General features: G+C 45.1%; 1 protein-coding gene across 3 annotated transcripts in view; it reads left to right on the forward strand.

Moving 5' to 3' along the window:
* LOC139584308 (contactin-1a-like) overlaps positions 1-24,990 on the forward strand; it is a 161,954-nt gene that overhangs the window by 32,744 nt on the left and 104,220 nt on the right. Inside the window, exon 1 of one of the 3 annotated variants that reach the window (XM_071416002.1) lies at positions 14,264-14,351. The exons of the other annotated variants lie outside the window; for them this stretch is intronic. The gene's annotated coding sequence lies outside the window, so the exon portion shown is untranslated. Of the gene's footprint in view, positions 1-14,263; positions 14,352-24,990 lie in introns of those variants that run through there. 3 annotated transcript variants of the gene reach the window in all.

Consider the following 24,990-nt stretch of genomic DNA (forward strand, 5'->3'; position numbering starts at 1 on the left):
GGCTAGCTGTTGGCTAGCTAGCAGTGTCTCCTACGTTAAGGACGACAAATAGCTGGCTAGCTAACCTCGGTAAATTAAGATAATCACTCTAAAACTACACACTCTAAACTACACAATTATCTTGGATACGAAGACCGCAAAGACAACTATGTAGCTAGCTAACACTACACTAATCAAGTCGTTCAGTTGAGTGTAATAGTTTCTACAGTGCTGCTATTCGGTAGACGGTGGACGTTTGCTAGCTGGCTAGCTGCTGGGCAGATAGCAGTGTAGACTGCGTTAGGACGACGAAATACGATAATTACGCAATTATCTTTGATACAAAGACGGCTATGTAGCTAGCTAAGAAGAAATTGCTAAGATTAGACAACTCAAACCGTTGTACTATAATGAAATGTAATGAAATGTAATGAAAAGTTATAGTACCTGCGGACCGAAGTGAATGAATGAATGCTTACGAGCCTGCTGCAGCCTACCACCACTCAGTCAGGCCGCTCTATCAAATATCAAATCATAGACTTAATTATAGTAAACCCACAGAAATACGAGACTTTGGTCATTTAATATGGTCAAATCCGGAAACTATCATTTTGAAATCAAGACGTTTATTCTTTCAGTGAAATACGGAACCGTTCCGTATTTTATCTAACGGGTGGCATCCCTAAGTCTAAATATTGCTGTTACATTGCACAACCTTCAATGTTATGTTATAATTGTGTACAATTCTGGCAAATTAATTACGGTCTTTGCTAGGAAGAAATCCTGTCTTTATACAGTCCGCAACGAGCCAGGCGGCCCAAACCGCTGCATATACCCTGACTCTGCTTGCACTGAACACAAGAGAAGTGACACAATTTCCCTAGTTAATATTGCCTACTAACATGCATTTATTTTAACTAAGTATGTAGGTTTTAAAAAATATACTTCTGTGTATTGATTTTAAGGAAGGCATTGATGTTTATGGTTAGGTACATTTGTGCAACGATTGTGCTTTTTTCGCGAATGCGCTTTTGTTAAATCATCATCCGTTTGGTGAAGTTGAAGTTGGCTGTGATTCAATGATAAATTAACAGGCACCGCAGTGATTATATGCAACGCAGGACAAGCTAGTTAACCTGGTAATATCATCAAACATGTGTAGTTAACTAGTGATTATGTTAAGATTGATTGTTTTTATAAGATAAGTTTAATGCTAGCTAGCAACTTACCTTGGCTCCTTGCAGACACAAGGTCCTTTTCATGCTGCACTCGTGTAACAAGTGGTCAGCCTGTCACGCAGTCTCCTCGTGGATTGCAATGTAATCGTGCTTCTACACCTGCATTGCTTGCTGTTTGGGGTTTTATGCTGGGTATCTGTACAGCACTTTGAGATATCAGCTGATGTATGAATATAAATATAAATACATTTGATTTGATTTGATAATCGACCATAATCGGCATCCAAAAAGGCAGATTACCAATTGTTATGAAAACTTGAAATCGGTCCTAATTAATCAGCCATGCCGATTAATCGGTCGACCTCTACTACAGAGGGTAGTGCGTACGGCCCAGTACATCACCGGGGCCAAGCTTCCTGCCATCCAGGACCTCTATACCAGGCGGTGTCAGAGGAAGGCCCTAAAAATGTTAAAAGACTCCAGCCACCCTAGTCATAGACTGTTCTCTCTGCTACATCACGGCAAGCAGTACCAGAGCACCAAGTCTAGGTCCAAGAGGCTTCTAAACAGCTTCTACCCCTAAGCCATAAGACTCCTGAACAGCTAATCAAATGGCTACCTACACTATTTGCATTGCCCCCCACCTTCTATGCTGCTGCTACTCTCTGTTATTATCTATGCACTCTACCTACATGTACATATTACCTCGACACCGGTGCCCCCGCACATTGACTCTGTACCGGTACCCCCTGTATATAGCCGCGCTATTGTTATTTACTGCTGCCGCCCAATGGCGGACACCAGACGCCGCCGATGGGTTGATGTTGGTCTCTGATGCTGGATTTTTCTGGTGGAGACGTGTGTGTGTGTGTGTGTGTGTGCGTATAAGTGTGTGTGTGTGCGTATAAGTGTGTGTGTGTGTCTGGTGGAGACTAGACTGTTGGTAGTGAGATGGGTATCTTCTCTGACATCATTATCTGTTCACTTCCTGATGATGCCTCTCTCTAATATCACACAGCATGGGGACAGGAAATCCTAATGGCAATATGGGGACCTGCACTATTGGATATTGGATAAAGCGCGAGAGACTGAGAGAGCTAGATAGACAGACAGACAGACAGACAGACAGACAGACAGACAGACAGACAGACAGACAGACAGACAGACAGACAGACAGACAGACAGACAGACAGACAGACAGACAGACAGACAGACAGACAGATATATGTGAGAGTGTGTCTGATTGGAACCCATGCTGCAGCAGTATACAGTATGTGTCTCAGAGGAAAGGTCCTAGACACTCAACAAAACCCCATCTGTCTTTCATGATGCAGAATAGTGTGTAAAACATCCCTTAACCTACTTTAGTGTGGTTCTATTTCAACTGCAGGAATCAGAAGGATGGTGATTTGACACAGTTTGTGTATCCCAAATGGCTCTTTATTCCCTGTATAGTGCACTACCTTCGACCAGAGCCCTGTATAGTGCACTACCTTCGACCAGAGCCCTGTATAGTGCACTACCTTCGACCAGAGCCCTGTATAGTGCACTACCTTCGACCAGAGCCCTGAATAGTGCACTACCTTCGACCAGAGCCCTGTATAGTGCACTACCTTCGACCAGAGCCCTGTATAGTGCACTACCTTCGACCAGAGCCCTGAATAGTGCACTACCTTCGACCAGAGCCCTATATAGTGCACTACCTTCGACCAGAGCCCTGTATAGTGCACTACCTTCGACCAGAGCCCTGTATAGTGCACTACCTTCGACCAGAGCCCTGTATAGTGCACTACCTTCGACCAGAGCCCTGAATAGTGCACTACCTTCGACCAGAGCCCTGTATAGTGCACTACCTTCGACCAGAGCCCTGTATAGTGCACTACCTTCGACCAGAGCCCTGAATAGTGCACTACCTTCGACCAGAGCCCTATATAGTGCACTACCTTCGACCAGAGCCCTGTATAGTGCACTACCTTCGACCAGAGCCCTGTATAGTGCACTACCTTCGACCAGAGCCCTGAATAGTGCACTACCTTCGACCAGAGCCCTATATAGTGCACTACCTTCGACCAGAGCCCTGTATAGTGCACTACCTTCGACCAGAGCCCTGAATAGTGCACTACCTTCGACCAGAGCCCTGTATATTGCACTACCTTCGACCAGAGCCCTGTATAGTGCACTACCTTTGACCAGAGCCCTGTATTACTGTATTACCCTGCACTACTTTCGGGTGCCATTTTGGACGCAGGCAGTGTACAGCATGGTTGGTGCAACTCAGGTTTTATTTTAGAAATAGACCCATACTGTTTGCTGTTGGAAGATTACACTGTTATATAAAATAGTAATCTGGTAATCAGGATGTCCCACATTTCTGTTTATCTTCAATATGGTGCAAGGGAGGTGTTTTTCATATTTTTCATGTGTTACAATACCTGCGCCCAAGATATATTTCATATCAGCTTTTCAGCTTTCCAAGTTTTCCATATGATGTAGGTGATTAAATTGATGTTATATCACCATGCACCACAACACTGTGGTGTTGGATAACCCTGGTCTGACATGATGTCATCTATTTTCACAGGACTCTTTTAGCATCTACCTTTACACATACTGTATTCCTGTGTGAGTCAGACTAGCGCTGTAGTGGAAAGGGTTCTAACAATACACCTACACAGTATGGTGAGCCGTGGGTCCAACACTGTGACTGTGTGACTGGGCCAGAAACAGCTAGTGGACGGATGTTGACTCAGGTCTCATAGGCCTGGTCCCAGCCAGAGCTAATTGCGCATTGCTATTCTGAACACACACTGTTTTTAAAGATGGGGGGGGGTGGGGGGGGGGGGGGGGGGGGTGGCACTGAGGCCATGTATCAGCAGTGAATAGAGACAGCCTAAGAACAAGGCTCTGTCTCTATTGCTTAAAAACCTGTCCTTTCCTCGTCTCCTTCCCTTAATCTGCCTTCTCCTCATTCCCTTAATCTGCCCTTTCCTCATCTCCTTCCCTTAATCTGCATTGATTAGGAAAGACATGACAGTTGAAAACAATCTGGTGGACACTCATGATGGAAACCAAGCCTAGCTATCAATAACTAGCCTAAAATTGGAATTCGACTTGGAATTTCAGTTTACTTCCTGTCTGAATTGCCTGAGTTAAAATTGAACTGACCCCACCCCGACCCTGGTTGCTGAACTGAGGAGGATTTGTGGTTCAATGTCTCAAAGAGACTGCACAGGATGAGAGGAATGTCATCATGGTGATGGATCCACATGAATATACATGTTGCCACTTCAGAGGGTTTTGGTCAGGCACTCAGTAGTCAATACAAACACAAGGCATTCTTTGTCTTGTTCACTTCAGAGCCTTGGGGAGGAAGACAGTTGCTCTTTTACCATTTTATCACAAAATAAAATACTGTAACAACAACCTCAGACACAGGTCTTAAAAATTTTAATTACATAAAAACTAGGCCAGACAAGAACCCAAGTCCACAAAGTGGAACCTCTACTAATCTGATCTGAAGAGCTTGTTAGAACTTGTTTTTGATATTATTTATTTATTGGTGTAATTTTCTCCATATTTAACCCGTTATGGGAGTAACACTGACTGTGATTTATTGAGTTGGAGTTGGTTTAATTAATAGTTAAAGAGGTTCAGATGTAAATTGAGATTTAATAGATTTAATAGATTTAATAGAGAGAAAACAACTCAGCTTGATGCCCGTTTTAGAGATGCTCATTATAATATATATCACCGTTTCAGAGATGCTCATTATAATATCTATCACCGTTTCAGAGATGCTCATTATAATATCTATCACCGTTTCAGAGATGCTCATTATAATATCTATCACCGTTTCAGAGATGCTCATTATAATATCTATCACCGTTTCAGAGATGCTCATTATAATATCTATCACCGTTTCAGAGATGCTCATTATAATATCTATCACCGTTTCAGAGATGCTCATTATAATATCTATCACCGTTTTAGAGATGCTCATTATAATATCTATCAACGTTTTAGAGATGCTCATTATAATATCTATCACCATTTTAGAGATGCTCATTATAATATCTATCAACGTTTTAGAGATGCTCATTATAATATCTATCATCGTTTTAGAGATGCTCATTATAATATCTATCAACGTTTTAGAGATGCTCATTATAATATCTATCACCGTTTCAGAGATGCTCATTATAATATCTATCACCGTTTTAGAGATGCTCATTATAATATCTATCACCGTTTTAGAGATGCTCATTATAATATCTATCAACGTTTTAGAGATGCTCATTATAATATCTATCACCATTTTAGAGATGCTCATTATAATATCTATCAATGTTTTAGAGATGCTCATTATAATATCTATCATCGTTTTAGAGATGCTCATTATAATATCTATCATCGTTTTAGAGATGCTCATTATAATATCTATCATCGTTTTAGAGATGTTCATTATAATATCTATCATCGTGTTAGAGATGCTCATTATAATATCTATCACCGTTTTAGAGATGTCCATTATAATATCTATCACCGTTATAGAGATGTCCATTATAATATCTATCATCGTTTTAGAGATGTCCATTATAATATCTATCACCGTTATAGAGATGTCCATTATAATATCTATCATCGTTTTAGAGATGTCCATTATAATATCTATCACCGTTATAGAGATGTCCATTCTAATATCTATCACTGTTTTAGAGATGTCCATTAGAATATCTATCACCCTCCCTGCTGCCAGTGGTCCAGTGGTATCCTAGACAGACCCACCACCCCCTCCCATCCTACTGTCTGATCTAATTCTACTGATCAAAGAAGATCATGATTCCTCCCTTATGGTTAGAGATCAGTTTATTTCCCCTTAGACTTGTCAAAGAATAATCTGCCACCCAGCTGACGTGGTGTCTGTTTGTTGTGTTGCTGCTGCTGCGTGTCTGGGTTGTGGAAAATCACCATATCACTTTAGCTATGAAGGCTTTGGGAGACCAGTTCCTGTTTGGTTCCTCCTATAGTTTCTAAGAATCATCTGAGATCCAGCTGCTTGAAAAATGTAGGATAAATACAACGTTAAAAGTGGTTCCTTCAAACCTGCTGTTCTTCAACCCTCCAGTGGTTCCTTCAACCCTGCTGTTCCTCAAACCTCCAGTGGGTCCTTCAAGCCTGCTGTTCCTCAACTCTCCAGTGGTGCCTTCAACCCTGCTGTTCCTCAAACCTCCAGTGGGTCCTTCAAACCTGCTGTTCCTCAACCCTCCAGTGGTGCCTTCAACCCCGCTGTTCCTCAAACCTCCAGTGGGTCCTTCAAGCCTGCTGTTCCTCAACTCTCCAGTGGTGCCTTCAACCCTGCTGTTCCTCAAACCTCCAGTGGGTCCTTTAAACCTGCTGTTCCTCAACCCTCCAGTGGTGCCTTCAAACCTGCTGTTCATCAACTCTCCAGTGGGTCCTTCCATCCTGCTCTTCTTCAATTCTCCAGTCGTCCCTTCAACCCTGCTGTTCCTCAACCCTCCAGTGGGACCTTCCATCCTGCACTTCTTCAACCCTCCAGTCGTTCCTTCAACCCTGCTGTTCTTCAACCCTCCAGTCGTTCCTTCAACCCTGCTGTTCCTCAATCCTCCAGTGGTGCCTTCAACCCTGCTGTTCCTCAAACCTCCAGTCGTTCCTTCAAGCCTGCTGTTCCTCAACCCTCCAGTGGTGCCTTCAACCCTGCTGTTCTTCAACCCTCCAGTCGTTCCTTCAACCCTGCTGTTCCTCAATCCTCCAGTGGTGCCTTCAACCCTGCTGTTCCTCAACCCTCCAGTCGTTCCTTCAAGCCTGCTGTTCCTCAACCCTCCAGTGGTGCCTTCAAGCCTGCTGTTCCTCACTCCTCCAGTCGTTCCTTCAAGCCTGCTGTTCCTCAACCCTCCAGTCGTTCCTTCAACCCTGCTGTTCCTCAACCCTCCAGTCGTTCCTTCAAGCCTGCTGTTCCGCAACCCTCCAGTCGTGCCTTCAACCCTGCTGTTCCTCAGCCCTCCAGTGGTGCCTTCAAGCCTGCTATTCCTCAACCCTCCAGTGGTGCCTTCAACCCTGCTGTTCCTCAATCCTCCAGTGGTGCCTTCAACCCTGCTGTTCCTCAACCCTCCAGTCGTTCCTTCAACCCTGCTGTTCCTCAACCCTCCAGTCGTTTGTGGTGTGTGTGTGGCTGTGTGTGTGTGGTTGTGTTTGGTTGTGTGTGTATGTATGTATGTGTGTGGTTTCAGTGAATGTGTGTGTGTGTGTGGTTTTGTGTGTACGTGTTTGTGTGTCTGTGTCTGCTCCCAGCCTGTTTTTGTGCGACTGTGTATTTCTTCTCCCGGCCTTGTCTGGCCTATCTGTGAGCGACTGTCTATTTCTTCTCCCGGCCTTGTCTGGCCTATCTGTGAGCGACTGTGTGTGCTGTGACAGGACAACCAGATGACACCAGCCCAACCGGAGTGTCTACAGGTTCCCCCTGGGATGGCAATCTGGCACAGGACAGGAAATCAACAGCAGGAAATCACAAAACAGATAGAGAGCAAGGTCACAATCAGATCCAGCCTACTGGAACAATCAGATCCAGCCTACTGGAACAATCAGATCCAGCCTACTGGAACAATCAGATCCAGCCTACTGGAACAATCAGATCCAGCCTACTGGAACAATCAGATCCAGCCTACTGGAACAAGCAGATCCAGCCTACTGGAACAATCAGATCCAGCCTACTGGAACAATCAGATCCAGCCTACTGGAACAATCAGATCCAGTCTACTGGAACAATCAGATCCAGCCTACTGGAACAATCAGATCCAGCCTACTGGAACAATCAGATCCAGCCTACTGGAACAATCAGATCCAGCCTACAGAACCAGACAGATATACCCTATATGGATGGTGATGTTTCTTGATATCGTTGAATGGTTTCCACGAAAGTCATATTTGCTCACGCTGATCTCAACTCTGAATCAGGCCCCTTGAGAGTCCTTACAGTCAAAAAGAATCCAGGTGATGTAAGGCCATAATGAATCAAATCAATACTGTAAACTCAGAGTTTATGAGTCTGCTATGCATCACGTTTGCAGTACTTAATTACTGCTTACTTGTCGTATCTGTCACAGTATATGTCACGGTATCTGTCACTGTATCTGTCACGGTATCTGTCACTGTATCTGACACGGTATCTGTCACGGTATCTGACACGGTATCTGTCACGGTATCTGACACGGTATCTGTCACGGTATCTGACACGGTATCTGTCACGGTATCTGTCACTGTATCTGTCACGGTATCTGTCACGGTATCTGTCACTGTATCTGACACGGTATCTGTCACGGTATCTGTCACTGTATCTGTCACGGTATCTGTCACGGTATCTGTCACGGTATCTGTCACGGTATCTGTTACGGTATCTGACACGGTATCTGTCACGGTATCTGTCACTGTATCTGTCACGGTATCTGACACGGTATCTGTTACGGTATCTGACACGGTATCTGTCACGGTATCTGACACGGTATCTGACACGGTATCTGTCACGGTATCTGTCACGGTATCTGACACGGTATCTGACACGGTATCTGTCACTGTATCTGACACGGTATCTGTCACGGTATCTGACACGGTATCTGTCAGGGTATCTGTCACTGTATCTGACACGGTATCTGTCAGGGTATCTGTCACGGTATCTGTCACGGTATCTGTCACGGTATCTGTCACGGTATCTGACACGGTATCTGTCAGGGTATCTGTCACGGTATCTGTCACGGTATCTGTCACGGTATCTGTCACTGTATCTGACACGGTATCTGTCACGGTATCTGTCACTGTATCTGTCACGGTATCTGTCACGGTATCTGACACGGTATCTGTCAGGGTATCTGTCACGGTATCTGTCACGGTATCTGTCACGGTATCTGTCACGGTATCTGTCACGGTATCTGACACGGTATCTGTCACGGTATCTGTCACGGTATCTGACACGGTATCTGTCACGGTATCTGTCACTGTATCTGTCACTGTATCTGTCACGGTATCTGTCACGGTATCTGTCACGGTATCTGACACGGTATCTGTTACGGTATCTGACACGGTATCTGTCACGGTATCTGTCACGGTATCTGTCACGGTATCTGTCACTGTATCTGTCACGGTATCTGTCACGGTATCTGACACGGTATCTGTTACGGTATCTGACACGGTATCTGTCACGGTATCTGTCACGGTATCTGTCACGGTATCTGTCACTGTATCTGTCACGGTATCTGACACGGTATCTGTCACGGTATCTGTCACGGTATCTGTCACGGTATCTGACACGGTATCTGACACGGTATCTGTCACGGTATCTGACACGGTATCTGACACGGTATCTGTCACGGTATCTGACACGGTATCTGACACGGTATCTGTCACGGTATCTGACACGGTATCTGTTACGGTATCTGACACGGTATCTGTTACGGTATCTGACATGGTATCTGTCACGGTATCTGTCACGGTATCTGTCAAGGTCTTGAATTTCTAATAAATAGTGGTTTTGAGATGGCCATCGCTCATGTCACAAAGCCATCTCTGTCCCCACCGACTGAAAAGTGTATTGTTGTGCCTGGGCCGTGCCAGTCACAGAGTTAGGTCTTCTGGTTAGCCTGCTAGCTACTGTGATGTGATATGTGTGTGTATACAGTAGATCTTGGAGTGACATGCCCCATTCCTCACGACTCATGGAGTGTCTGGAAGGGAGAAAGGACCACTCTGCTGCGGGGATGGAGAGGCTGTCCTCATCTCCTCTTTACAATCCAGCCGACTGGCACTTACTGCACACACACACACGCACACACTGCGTCTGCGTATGTCTCTCTCTCTCTCTCTCTCGCTCTCTCTCTCTCTCTCTCTCTCTCTCTCTCTCTCTCTCTCTCTCTCTCTCTCTCTCTCTCTCTCTCTCTCTCTCTCTCTCTCTCTCTCTCTCGCTCTCTCTCTCTCTCTCTCTCTCTCTCTCTCTCTCTCTCTCTCTCTCTCTCTCTCTCTCTCTCTCTCTCTCTCTCTCTCTCTCTCTCTCTCTCTCTCTCTCTCTCTCTCTCTCTCTCTCTCTCTCTCTCTCTCTCTCTCTCTCTCTCTCTCTCTCTCGCTCTCTCTCTCTCTCTCTCTCTCTCTCTCTCTCTCTCTCTCTCTCTCTCTCTCTCTCTCTCTCTCTCTCTCTCTCTCTCTCTCTCTCTCTCTCTCTCTCTCTCTCTCTCTCTCTCTCTCTCTCTCTCTCTCTCTCTCTCTCTCTCTCTCTCTCTCTCTCTCTCTCTCTCTCTCTCTCTCTCTCTCTCTCTCTCTCTCTCTCTCTCTCTCTCTCTCTCTCTCTCTCTCTCTCTCTCTCTCAGATCTGTTGTTATTATGTGGAGCAGTAGAAGAGACACACAGGGTATCTGGGTCCAGGCCCTGTGTGTGTGTGTGTGTGTGTGTGTGTGTGTGTGTGTGTGTGTGTGTGTGTGTGTGTGTGTGTGTGTGTGTGTGTGTGTGTGTGTGTGTGTGTGTGTGTGTTAGGGGACGTGTCCAGACTCTGACCTTGTTTGCTAATTAAGTGTCAGACCTATTTTTCCACTTGAGAAAAAAAAAACATATCTTAGAGATCGCCAGAAGGCTCTTGAAGCCTCTCGTTACTCAACCCTCTCAGCCTGACTGTTTGTGTGTGTACTCATATCATTAAGTAAAGATAACCATATGAAGGTTATTCCACGTACACCGTTCCTCTAAAACAACACATTGGCCAATTCATATCACAGTACAGTACACAGCTTCTCAAAGTTATTTAAATTCTTCTTTAGCCATATTTACAGTTGTTGCATCGCATTTAGCAGAAGGCTTTACATTGTAAGTGTGTTGTTCACCCAGCATGAACATTGCCCTATTTAACCACTAGCCTCCCATGCGGTTAACCATACACAACACGGCCCAGGGTTTTTCGAAAGACCTATTCTACTCTACTGTACACTCTATAAAAGGTATCACAGTAAATAAAGAAATGAACTGTCAATTCTTCAGCCATTGTGCTCATTTCTGTGAGTTTCCCCCCCAGACATGTTATGTGTAGGCTATGACATAGATCTGTCAGTCTAATGTCAACCGTGACCTATATATGGGGACCTCGATCAGAGGAGAGGCAGACAGGCTACAACACACTGTAGTAGATACCCTCAGTAATGACCTCAGAGTAGGACATACAGCACGTATACCACAGACAACAGAGAGTTCAGGGCCAGTGGGAACCAATGATGCCAGTGAGAACCAATGATGTAGTGTAGTGTATTGCTAGACTCTATGGTTGAAACCAATGGGGATGGGATTTCTAGGTTAGTGGGATGCTGAGGAGAACCCCTGGGGTTAAATGTTGTGGTTTATGTTTTGTGTACAATTTTACAGTGCTGTAGTGACAGACTGGCAGCAGGACTCACTATAGTAGTGTAGTGACAGACTGGCAGCAGGACTCACTATTGTAGTGTAGTGACAGACTGGCAGCAGGACTCACTATAGTAGTGTAGTGACAGACTGGCAGCAGGACTCACTATAGTAGTGTAGTGACAGATTGGCAGCAGGACTCACTATAGTAGTGTAGTGACAGACTGGCAGCAGGACTCACTATAGTAGTGTAGTGACAGATTGGCAGCAGGACTCACTATAGTAGTGTAGTGACAGACTGGCAGCTGCTCTGGCTGGTAATGCTGTTTTAACATCAGAGATTAAATGGAGCCTCCTCCATGAGACAGTCTTGTCGGTACAGTCTTGTCTATATCTCCATCACCTCTCATTATTCCTCTGTTCTCCTCCTCTGATATCTCCATTCCTCTGATCTCCCCATTCCTCTGATCTCCCCATTCCTCTGATCTCTCCATTCCTCCCATCTCTCCATTCCTCTGATATCTCCATTCCTCTGATCTCTCCATTCCTCTGATCTCTCCATTCCTCCCATCTCTCCATTCCTCTGATCTCTCCATTCCTCTGATCTCTCCATTCCTCCCATATCTCCATTCCTCTGATATCTCCATTCCTCTGATCTCTCCATTCCTCTGATCTCTCCATTCCTCCCATATCTCCATTCCTCTGATATCTCCATTCCTCCCATATCTCCATTCCTCTGATATCTCCATTCCTCTGATCTCTCCATTCCTCTGATCTCTCCATTCCTCCCATATCTCCATTCCTCTGATATCTCCATTCCTCTGATATCTCCATTCCTCTGATCTCTCCATTCCTCTGATCTCTCCATTCCTCCCATATCTCCATTCCTCTGATATCTCCATTCCTCTGATCTCTCCATTCCTCTGATCTCTCCATTCCTCCCATATCTCCATTCCTCTGATATCTCCATTCCTCTGATATCTCCATTCCTCTGATCTCTCCATTCCTCTGATATCTCCATTCCTCTGATTTACATTTACATTTAAGTCATTTAGCAGACGCTCTTATCCAGAGCGACTTACAAATTGGTGCATTCACCTTATGATATCCAGTGGAACAACCACTTTACAATAGTGCATCTAACTCTTTTAAGGGGGGGGGGTTAGAAGGATTACTTTATCCTATCCTAGGTATTCCTTAAAGAGGTGGGGTTTCAGGTGTCTCCGGAAGGTGGTGATTGACTCCGCTGACCTGGCGTCGTGAGGGAGTTTGTTCCACCATTGGGGTGCCAGAGCAGCGAACAGTTTTGACTGGGCTGAGCGGGAACTGTACTTCCTCAGAGGTAGGGAGGCGAGCAGGCCAGAGGTGGATGAACGCAGTGCCCTTGTTTGGGTGTAGGGCCTGATCAGAGCCTGAAGGTACGGAGGTGCCGTTCCCCTCACAGCTCCATAGGCAAGCACCATGGTCTTGTAGCGGATGCGAGCTTCAACTGGAAGCCAGTGGAGAGAGCGGAGGAGCGGGGTGACGTGAGAGAACTTGGGAAAGTTGAACACCAGACGGGCTGCGGCGTTCTGGATGAGTTGTAGGGGTTTAATGGCACAGGCAGGGAGCCCAGCCAACAGCGAGTTGCAGTAATCCAGACGGGAGATGACAAGTGCCTGGATTAGGACCTGCGCCGCTTCCTGCGTGAGGCAGGGTCGTACTCTGCGAATGTTGTAGAGCATGAACCTACAGGAACGGGTCACCGCCTTGATGTTAGTTGAGAACGACAGGGTGTTGTCCAGGATCACGCCAAGGTTCTTAGCACTCTGGGAGGAGAACACAATGGAGTTGTCAACCGTGATGGCGAGATCATGGAACGGGCAGTCCTTCCCCGGGAGGAAGAGCAGCTCCGTCTTGCCGAGGTTCAGCTTGAGGTGGTGATCCGTCATCCACACTGATATGTCTGCCAGACATGCAGAGATGCGATTCACCACCTGGTTACTCTGGTTACACTGGTTATTCACTCTGATCTCTCCATTCCTCTGATATCTCCATTCCTCCCATATCTCCATTCCTCTGATATCTCCATTCCTCTGATCTCTCCATTCCTCTGATCTCTCCATTCCTCCCATATCTCCATTCCTCTGATATCTCCATTCCTCTGATCTCTCCATTCCTCTGATCTCTCCATTCCTCCCATATCTCCATTCCTCTGATATCTCCATTCCTCCCATATCTCCATTCCTCTGATATCTCCATTCCTCTGATCTCTCCATTCCTCTGATCTCTCCATTCCTCCCATATCTCCATTCCTCTGATCTCTCCATTCCTCTGATATCTCCATTCCTCTGATATCTCCATTCCTCTGATATCTCCATTCCTCCCATCTCTCCATTCCTCCCATCTCTCCATTCCTCCCATCTCTCCATTCCTCTGATATCTCCATTCCTCTGATATCTCCATTCCTCTGATCTCTCCATTCCTCTTGAGCTATCTCTCCCCACCTCTCTTGTCAAACCCCCTACCCCCGTTACCCCCTCTCTGACAGTGAACCGTCTCCCTCTTTCCCGCTCCCTTTCTCTCTCTCTCTCTCTCGGTGGAGAGCTCTGTGATTTGTTGACTGCTGTTCGGTGTGTGTGTGTGTGTGTGTGTGTGTGGGGGGTGGTGATGGACTCCACAGTGAGAGAGGGGACATTGTTCGTGGCAGCTCTCCACCGGGCGTAGTAAGTAGAGGGATATTGTCCTGGCCACACAGACGCGACCGGCTCCCATTCTGAGAGACAGAGGAGCAGTCGGGGGTGTCGGTGTGAGGCCTCGGGGGTGTGTGAGGTAGGTGGGACGGCTGGCTTGGTGTGTGTGTGTGTCTGGTGAGGTGGGATGAGATGAAAGAGGGCTAGTGGAGGGTATGGTAGGTGAGATGGCTGGCTGGATGCCATCTCTGTTTGGGATGAAGGTTGGCTCTGTTGGGAAGATAAACCGTAAATGATCGACACTGACTATACCGATAACTTACCTAAGGCATTTTGCTGATATGGTTCATTAGGATAAGTAGCCTATACTAGAGAAATGTGAAGTTTTCAATGAAAGAAGTTTGCTAATATAGGTGATTGTTAATGGGACAATTGATGGTAGTACAACCATCACACTAGCAGTAGTAGTTTAAAGGATAATAAAATAACTGTGGTGCAGATTAATATTATAAACTAATCGTTCTGTTTATCGTTATCGCATCAATTCAGGTCATTTATTGTGGTATGGATTTATATCCATATGGTCCAGTTCTAGTTTGTGTGCTCCAGCCTACTGGCTTCAGTCTACTGGCTTCAGTACAGCTCCAGCCTACTGGCTTCAGTCTACTGGCTTCAGTCTAATGGCTTCTGTTTACTGGCTTCAGTCTACTGGCTTCAGCCTACTGGCTTCAGTACAGCTCCAGCCTACTGGCTTCAGTCTACTGGCTTCAGTACAGCTCCAGCCTACTGGCTTCAGTCTACTGGCTTCAGTCTAATGGCTTCTGTTTACTGGCTTCAGTCTACTGGCTTCAGTCTACTGGCTTCAGTCTACTGGCTCAAGCCTGCTGGCTTCAGTCTACTGGCTTCAGTACAGCTCCAGCCTACTGGCTTCAGTCTACTGGCTTCAGTCTAATGGCTTCTGTTTACTGGCTTCAGTCTACTGGCTTCAGTCTACTGGCTCCAGCCTACTGACTTCAGTACAGCTCCAGCCTACTGGCTTCAGTCTAATGGCTTCTGTTTACTGGCTTCAGTCTACTGGCTTCAGTCTACTGGCTCCAGCCTACTGGCTTCAGTACAGCTCCAGCCTACTGGCTTCAGTCTACTGGCTTCAGCCTACTGGCTTTAGTACAGCTCCAGCCTACTGGCTTCAGTCTACTGGCTTCAGAACAGCTCCAGCCTACTGGCTTCAGTCTACTGGCTTCTGTTTACTGGCTTCAGTCTACTGGCTTCAGTCAACTGGCTTCAGCCTACTGGCTTCAGTACAGCTCCAGCCTACTGGCTTCAGTCTACTGGCTTCAGTCTACTGGCTTCAGTACAGCTCCAGCCTACTGGCTTCAGAACAGCTCCAGCCTACTGGCTTCAGTCTACTGGCTTCTGTTTACTGGCTTCTGTTTACTGGCTTCAGTCTACTGGCTTCAGTCTACTGGCTTCAGTCTACTGGCTCCAGCCTACTGGCTTCAGCCTACTGGCTTCAGTCCACTGGCTTCAGAACAGCTCCAGCCTACTGGCTTCAGTCTACTGGCTTCAGTCTAATGGCTTCTGTTTACTGGCTTCAGTCTACTGGCTTCAGTCTACTGGCTCCAGCCTACTGGCTTCAGTACAGCTCCAGCCTACTGGCTTCAGTCTACTGGCTTCAGAACAGCTCCAGCCTGCTGGCTTCAGTCTACTGGCTTCAGTCAAATGGCTTCTGTTTACTGGCTTCAGTCTACTGGCTTCAGCCTACTGGCTTCAGTACAGCTCCAGCCTACTGGCTTCAGTCTACTTGCTTCAGCTTACTGGCTTCCATCTACTGGCTTCAGTTCAGCCCCAGCCTACTGGCTTCAGTTCAGCTCCAGCCTACTGGCTTCAGTTCAGCTCCAGCCTACTGGCTTCAGTCTACTTGCTTCAGCTTACTGGCTTCCATCTACTGGCTTCAGTACAGCTCCAGCCTACTGGCTTCAGTTCAGCTCCAGCCTACTGGCTTCAGTACAGCTCCAGCCTTCTGGCTTCAGTACAGTTCCAGCCTGCTGGCTTCAGTACAGCTCCAGCCTACTGGCTTCAGTACAGCTCCAGCCTACTGGTTTCAGTACAGCTCCAGCCTACTGGTTTCAGTACAGCTCCAGCCTACTGGCTTCAGTACTGCTCCATTCTGCTGGCTTCAGTACAGCTCCAGCCTGCTGGCTTCAGTCTACTGGTTTCAGTACAGCTCCAGTCTGCTGGCTTCAGTACAGCTCCAGCCTACTGGTTTCAGTACAGCTCCAGACTACTGGTTTCAGTACAGCTCCAGCGTACTAATTTCAGTACAGCTCCAGCCTACTGGCTTCAGGCTACTGGTTTCTGTACACCTCCAGCCTACTGGTTTCAGTACAGCTCCAGCCTACTGGCTTCAGTCTACTGGTTTCAGTACAGCTCCAGCCTACTGGCTTCAGTGTACTGGTTTCAGTGCAGCTCCAGCCTACTGGCTTCAGTGTACTGGTTTCAGTACAGCTCCAGCCTGCTGGCTTCAGTATACTGGTTTCAGTACAGCACCAGCCTGCTGGCTTCAGTACAGCTCCAGCTTACTGGTTTCAGTGCAGCTCCAGCCTACTGGCTTCAGTCTACTGGTTTCAGTACAGCTCCAGCCTGCTGGCTTCAGTACAGCTCCAGCCTACTGGCTTCAGTATACTGGTTTCAGTACAGCACCAGCCTGCTGGCTTCAGTACAGCTCCAGCTTACTGGTTTCAGTGCAGCTCCAGCCTACTGGCTTCAGTCTACTGGTTTCAGTACAGCTCCAGTCTACTGGTTTCAGTGCAACTCCAGTCTACTGGTTTCAGTCTACTGGTTTCAGTACAGCTCCAGTCTACAGGTTTCAGTACAGCTCCAGCCTGCTGGTTTCAGTGCAGCTCCAGCCTGCTGGTTTCAGTACAGCTCCAGCCTGCTGGTTTCAGTACAGCTCCAGCCTGCTGGTTTCAGTACAGCTCCAGCCTGCTGGTTTCAGTGCAGCTCCAGCCTGCTGGTTTCAGTGCAGCTCCAGCCTGCTGGTTTCAGTGCAGCTCCAGCCTGCTGGTTTCAGTGCAGCTCCAGCCTGCTGGCTTCAGTGCTGTGTGTCTTTTCTTCTGCAGATGCGCTGTCTCATTACCAGACAGACAGAGTGGACCGGTTTGCCTCTGCTGTATACTGTAGGGATGAGCCTGTTTTCTCTCTCTCTCTGTGTGTGTGTGTGTGTGTGTGTGTGTGTGTGTGTGTGTGTGTGTGTGTGTGTGTGTGTGTGTGTGCGTGCGTGCGTGCGTGCGTGCGTGCGTGCGTGCGTGCGTGCGTGAAGCCCATTACTCACCTGTTTATATTATATTTGCTCTTTAGCATTGATTACATGTTTTACTTGTTTAGGGGATACCTCAATAACTTTTCATATTCAGTGTTTTGTCTTCACATATTAGTCTGCCACACATAGCACTATGTATTATTCATGTAGAGTAAACCAATGATGCCAGTAAGAACCAGTGATGCCAGTGGGATCCATTGATGCCAGTGAGAACCAATGATGCCAGTGAGAACCAATGATGCCAGTAAGAACCAGTGATGCCAGTGGGATCCAATGATGCCAGTAAGAACCAGTGATGCCAGTGAGAACCAATGATGCCAGTGAGAACCAATGATGCCAGTAAGAACCAGTGATGCCAGTGAGAACCAATGATGCCAGTGGGATCCAATGATGCCAGTGAGAACCAATGATGCCAGTGAGAACCAATGATGCCAGTAAGAACCAATGATGCCAGTGAGAACCAATGATGCCAGTAAGAACCAATGATGCCAGTGAGAACCAATGATGCCAGTAAGAACCAGTTATGCCAGTGGGATCCAATGATGCCAGTGAGAACCAATGATGCCAGTGAGAACCAATGATGCCAGTGAGAACCAATGATGCCAGTGGGAACCAATGATGCCAGTGGGAATCAATGATGCCATCGGAAAGCAATGTAGCCAGCGGGAACCAATGATGCCAGTAAGAACCAATGATGCCAGTGGGAACCAATGATGCCAGTGAGAACCAATGATGCCAGTGGGAACCAATGATGCCAGTGGGAAACCAATGACGCCAGTGGGAACCAACGATGATAGTGGGAACCAATGACGCCGGTGTGGAACCAATGATGTAGTGTACCGCATTGCTAGACTCTATGGTGGAAACCAATGGGGATGGGATTTCTAGGTCAGTGGGATGCTGAGGAGAACCCCTGGGGTTAAATGTTGTGGTTTATGTTTTGTGTGCAGAGTAAACACACGGCCTGTGTCCTATATGCCTTATAGCCCAGTATAGACTAGTTTGCTTAAGGGGTGCATCCTTGTTCATTATCATATTCATTTATTTATTTTATTTATTTTATTTATTTTATTTATTTTATTTATTTTATTTTATTTATTTTATTTATTTTATTTATTTTATTTATTTTAATTATTTTATTTTATTTATTTATTTTACCTTTATTTTACCTTTATTTTACCTTTATTTTACCTTTATTTAATTTGGCAAGTCAGTTAAGAACAAATTCTTATTTTCAATGACGGCCTAGGAACAGGGTTAACTGCCTTGTTCAGGGGCAGAACGACAGGTTCCAGGTTGTGTGTAAGTCCTCCCTATATGCACTCAATGTTCATCCATGTGCTGTAACTATTAACAGTCAGAGAATTCATAGCCATAGAGGGTTGAATGTATTGCCCGCTAAGGGTGATGAATTTTCAATCCAGGTTTAAAATGTCAACTGTAGAAAGGATTTTTCCACCTCAGAGGGTCCAGAGGCACTGCCACAGAAGCACCTTATGGGGTACGTCCCAAAAGGCACCCTATTCCCTATTTAGTGCACTTCTTTGGACCACTGCCCATAGATAGGGCTCTGGTACAATGTAGTGCACTATATATGGAATAGGGTGCCATTTGCGATGCAGACATGATGTGTTGTACTGTAGTGACATTTTATAATGAGTCTGTATGCATGAATCAAGTGCTGTTATTTGATTAGCCATGTATGAATAGCAGCTGGCAGGGAAATGCTTCTTCTTTGGGGCCCTTGGGTGAGGCAGGTTCTTCTACTCCATTCTCTCTCTGCTCCTTGAGATATCCATGAAAAAACAGCCACGTGTTACTAGGTCATATTAATGTTCCTATAGAAGGACATACCTCTATTCAAGTAAAGAACTGTGAATATTATTCATTGTTGATGAGAATAATAAAGGTTAATGTACGACCCTGAATTATTATTCAGAATATTATGAATGGGTGTTTGTTCGGTCTCTCCGAGCAGCCACTAATCCAATTATAACATAATCTGGTACCTCTAGCATCAAAAGACACATTTAAATAATGCACACAGATGGCACTTCATTATCCCACCAGACAAACTGGTTTGGCAGCAAAAGATCCCAGTGGTCAAATCTTGGCAATCATGGATAACGTTCCTGCTTTTGGTTTAAGCTAAATTCAAGGCTCTTGTCTGAGAGCTGAGGCCCAATGTTTTATTATCCATAAACAGCTACTCAATTACCCAGGGTTGAATTAAAGTTAAGTCCCTGCATGCATAGACTCTGATTAATTGGCTTGATTGTCTTAATGGTCGGAGGGAAGTGTTTTGGTCAATGTGGTTTCTGACTTGATACAGATATCAGATCATAATTTGATCACCCTGTTGCAGTAGAACTTTCCTTCTATGCAGACCATTTTAAACTTGTAGTGTATTTGAGGTTTAAAAAGGGTTCTGAAGTTCAGACTTGTGTATCAACCCCTACAAAAATGTCCATGAAAACCTCTTAAATTGAACTACATTTAATCCTAAATGTAATCTACTTAATCCCTGAAAGTAATTATTTATCATGAGAGGACTGTAAACAAAAACTAGTAATACTCTAAGAAAGGTTCAAATCTCACCTTTTTTGGTAAAACATTTTTATAAATTGCTGAGGTGTAGCCACTTCTGAGGACACAAGCTCAGGTACACAGTACAAATATGATGACAAAACTGTATGAATAAGGCTTAAAATGACTTATATGCTTTCTAAATATTCTATAATCAAATTATAAGATTTCATCTTCCTTATGACTGTTAAATGTTTTGTTAATATTTTCTAAAAGTCTCTCTTGATCAAACCATATGTCCCGACCGCTGTGAATGTCACACAGAGCTCTAGCTTGGCTTCCTTGTCACGCCCTGACCTTAGAGATCCTTTTTATTCTCTATTTGGTAGGTCAGGGTGTGACTAGGGTGGGAAATCTATGTTTATATTTCTTTGTTGGCCGAGTATGGTTCCCAATTAGTGTAACGGAATTCTTCGTCCTCCTCTGACGAGGAGTAAGAAATGTCGGACCAAGATGCAGCGTGGTGAGTATCCATTTTAATATGAATACTTGAAACAAATAAACAAAATAACGAATAAACGAACGAAGACGAAACAGTCCCGTAAAGTGACAATACAAACACAGGATACAGGAACACAATAACAGGAACAATCACACACAACCCACAATACAAAACAGGCTACCTAAATATGGTTCCCAATCAGAGACAACGACTAACACCTGCCTCTGATTGAGAACCATATCAGGCCAACCACATAGAAATAGACAAACTAGACATACAACATAGAATGCCCACTCAGATCACACCCTGACCAAACAAAACATAGAAACATACAAAGCAAACTATGGTCAAGGCGTGACAATTAGAGTCAGCTGTCTATCGTTGTCTCTGATTGGGAATCATACTTAGGCAGCCCTTTTTCCCACTTTCTGTTGTGGGATCTTGTCTTTTTGTGTTGCAGGTGTTGCACTCCTAGCTTTACGTTCGTTGAGTTGTTTATTGTTTTTTTTGGTGGAACATTTAATTTAATAAAGAAAATGTACGCCTAACACGCTGCACCTTGGTTCATTTATGACAGGGAGTTTGAGGACAGTGAGCGTAACATTCCTGAACTTGTTAGGAACTCGCCCTTTCATCTCATTTCAATATTGTCCATCTATGATAAACAGAAAGTGTTTTTGGTTTAACATCTATGAATTATTTATATTAATGGCTATAAATCCATCTCTGAATGTGCTATAGTGCTGAAACCCCTCTCTCATGCTGCGCTACGATGTAAGGATTGCGGGCATGTGCTTTGTCATCGGCTGTGATTTATGGTTCAGCCAGGAGTTGATGGACAGTCAGAAGAGAAAATGAAATGGTAGGAGGTACATCCCAGCTTCGAGTGGTTTCAGATTTCACTTCAAGTGGTTTCAGATTTCACGTCCTACGTCACACAGGCACAAGAAAAGATACTACTGTTTCTGTGGGAACCGGGGCTATTGCTCAATGCAAGCCATTTCGATCTGCGGTGTCCACGGATCAATTTATAAGCGAAAATGTCAATCGGAATCGGAACCGGTACCAGAACCACGCAGGTCCCGTTAAACAGGGGAATTTACATCTTAAGCTTTTCATTATAATCCACATAATAATTCACATTTCCTGTTGCTGCAGGATTATTCCCCAGCTGTAGAAAACTGTCTCAAATTAACCTTTTACTGCAGTGGGCTAAATCAAGGTCACAGAGTGATTATTGGCAGTCTTATTGTCACGTCTACTCCCGCTCCTCTCTGGTGCTCGTTGTCACGAGTTGTCTAATCATTACGCACACCTGTCACCATCGTTACGCGCACCTGTGCCTCATGAGACTCACCTGGACTCCATCACCTTCCTGATTACCTCCCTTATATATGTCACTCCCTTTGGTTCTTTTCCCAGGCGTTATTGACTTTCTGTTCCTATGTTTTATGTCTGTAAACTATGTGTGTTTCTTGTCTTGTTTAATTTATTATTAAATTCCCTACCTGTCCTTGCTTTCCGACTCCTAGTGTATCCGTTACACTTAAACAGATCTACTTTGGAACAAAAGTATACACCTCACACACATGGTTATGAGCTTAAAAAAAGAAGAGACCTGTACCATGTCAGATATAGAGTAGAAATGTATTACATTTTAAGTTTGCATCCCAATGTGACACTTTAAATACATCACAGAAGACGGAAATATAGCAAAACTGTTTGACATAGAAACACCAGATTTATATCTGTAATTATTTTGTTGTTGATCTTAATGAAATTATGAAAAATATGAATCACATTCCACCCATGAGTCCAATTTGTTTGGATTTGGTAAGTCTACTTTAAAAAGAGACATTCAAGGGAATACAATCAAGTGTACAGTAAGATGAAGAGACAGAAGATGCTGTGCACGCTCTGTGTTGACATCCCCTGTGGAGAGTCTCCAGCCCCTCTGTAGTTCTGTGTTGACATCCCCAGTGGAGAGTCTCCAGCCCCTCTGTAGTTCTGTGTTCACCTTGTTGTTTAAAGCTCTTATCGTGTCCAATAGTCTTACTAAAGAGACACAAAAGGATGCGGAATGTTACCCTCAGCATATTTTGGCAATCTAAAATGCAGCCAGGTCACCCGTGATACAAGTCAGTATTCGACGACATCGGGAGATGCAGTGGAAACCGGCCACTAGGTGCAACAGTGAGCACTGTTACCTTCAAGTTGGTTTCCGTTTTGCTAGGGTGTTGCATAGCATCTCCCTCTGATTCCAAAAGCTGTATGTTCGAATTCAGCGATAGATTTAAAAAAAAAATGTTTTTGTTTCAAGCTTAACCCTTACCTTAACTATTCAGTTAATGACTAACCTTAAAAATGTGGAGATAATGCCTAAACTTAACCTTAAACACTTTGAAATTTGACGTTTGGAACAACTGACGAAAGTTGACATTTTGAGAAACATGGATGAATGTCTAATTCTGACGTGAGACTGAGAGATCTGGTTGCTAAAATGTACTGTCATTTTATTCACGTCTGGTTGATCAGCTGTGTGTCTGTGTGTGCGTGTGCATGCCTGTGTGTGTGTGTAAGCGCGTGCCTGCGTCTGCGTGTGTGTGTCTCTGTGTGTGCGTGTGCATGCGTGCATGCTTGTGTGTGTGTGTATGCGCGTGCCTGCGTCCGTGCGTGTGTGTGTGTGTCTCTGTGTGTGCATGTGCATGCGTGCATGCATGTGTGTGGGTGTATGCGCGTGCCGTGTGTGTGTGTGTGTGTGTGTGTATGCGCGTGCCTGCGTCCGTATGTGTGTGTGTGTGTGTGTGTGTGTGTGTGTGTGTAGAGTACAGGGAAAGGATCCTCTTGTATTCCTGTCAGTGTAACGACTACATGGTACTGAGTCAGATAAAGCACCTCAGAGCAGTGTGTGTGTGTGTTTGTGTGTGCAGCGTACTCAACACAAACCCTATGCTCAGCTATTATACATTACTACTACACTATGTGCTCTGCATAGAGAAAGGGTGTGTTGGAGGATTTCTGACTTTGATTAGCTGGCATGGCAGCCTTGGTTTGTCAATGGGGCACCGCATAGTTAGAAACGTAATGAGTCTCAGAATGTTTACATGGCCACTCATTGGAACTCACTATGTAATCTCAGGGAACATGCTAGATTCTGTTGACCATCATGCTCATGAGGTTTTCAATTATGATATTTAGTGGACTAGGTATAAGATGTTAGATATTACAGTTGGTGGCTTTGACTGATGCACTTTTACTGAGTTGCATTTTCCTGTGAGAAAGAGACCGGTGACATAACTGGTGATGACTGGGGAGGATGATTGATGACAACCCTGTGGCTAATTGACATACTTAGAGAATACAACATGAATAATAACCAATGATTTCTTCCTGAGTCTGTCTTCAAAATAGTTACCTTCCTGTTGTTAACAGACATAGATTACTGGAATAACAATGATTATATCTTCCTGCTCTGTAGGATAGTCTGTGTCAATGTAATTCCTTCCAGACATGTTTTAAGGATTCTGGAATGAGCTTAGATCAATTAAGGTCCATTTCCTCATCTCACAGCGTACATTGCCTTGTTAAGATGGATGGTTGTGTGTGTGTGTGTGTGTGTGTGTGTGTGTGTGTGTGTGTGTGTGTGTGTGTTCAGTTAAGATGGATGATTTTGTGTTTGTGTGTGTGTTCAGTTAAGATGGATGGTGATGGGACACACAGACAGAGAGAACAACAAAGCTGGGAGCTAAGGCAATTATGCATGATTACGCAGACCATGACCAATAAGTCCAATCATGTGTGTGTCGACTCAGAACACAAGGTGAGTTTTATCTTTAGACTGATTGCGTTATTTATCACCATGTCAGAGTAATCTGGCGAGGTCTTACGTCTGAAAAGAACAAATAAATTGCAAGGAATAATGCATTTAATACTGTAGTAATGGTAGTGAGGGAATAGCCTACAGCCTGTACTGTAGTAATGGTAGTGAGGGAATAGCCTACAGCCTGTACTGTAGTAATGGTAGTGAGGGAATAGCCTACAGCCAGTACTGTAGTAATGGTAGTGAGGGAATAGCCTACAGCCTGTCCTGTAGTAATGGTAGTGAGGGAATAGCCTACAGCCTGTACTGTAGTAATGGTAGTGAGGGAATAGCCTACTGCCTGTACTGTAGTAATGGTAGTGAGGGAATAGCCTACTGCCTGTACTGTAGTAATGGTAGTGAGGGAATAGCCTACAGCCTGTACTGTAGTAATGGTAGTGAGGGAATAGCCTACAGCCTGTACTGTAGTAATGGTAGTGAGGGAATAGCCTACAGCCTGTCCTGTAGTAATGGTAGTGAGGGAATAGCCTACAGCCTGTACTGTAGTAATGGTAGTGAGGGAATAGCCTACAGCCTGTCCTGTAGTAATGGTAGTGAGGGAATAGCCTACA

Source organism: Salvelinus alpinus, chromosome 9 (genome assembly GCF_045679555.1).
Source record: "Salvelinus alpinus chromosome 9, SLU_Salpinus.1, whole genome shotgun sequence".
Taxonomy (NCBI): Eukaryota; Metazoa; Chordata; class Actinopteri; order Salmoniformes; family Salmonidae; genus Salvelinus; species Salvelinus alpinus.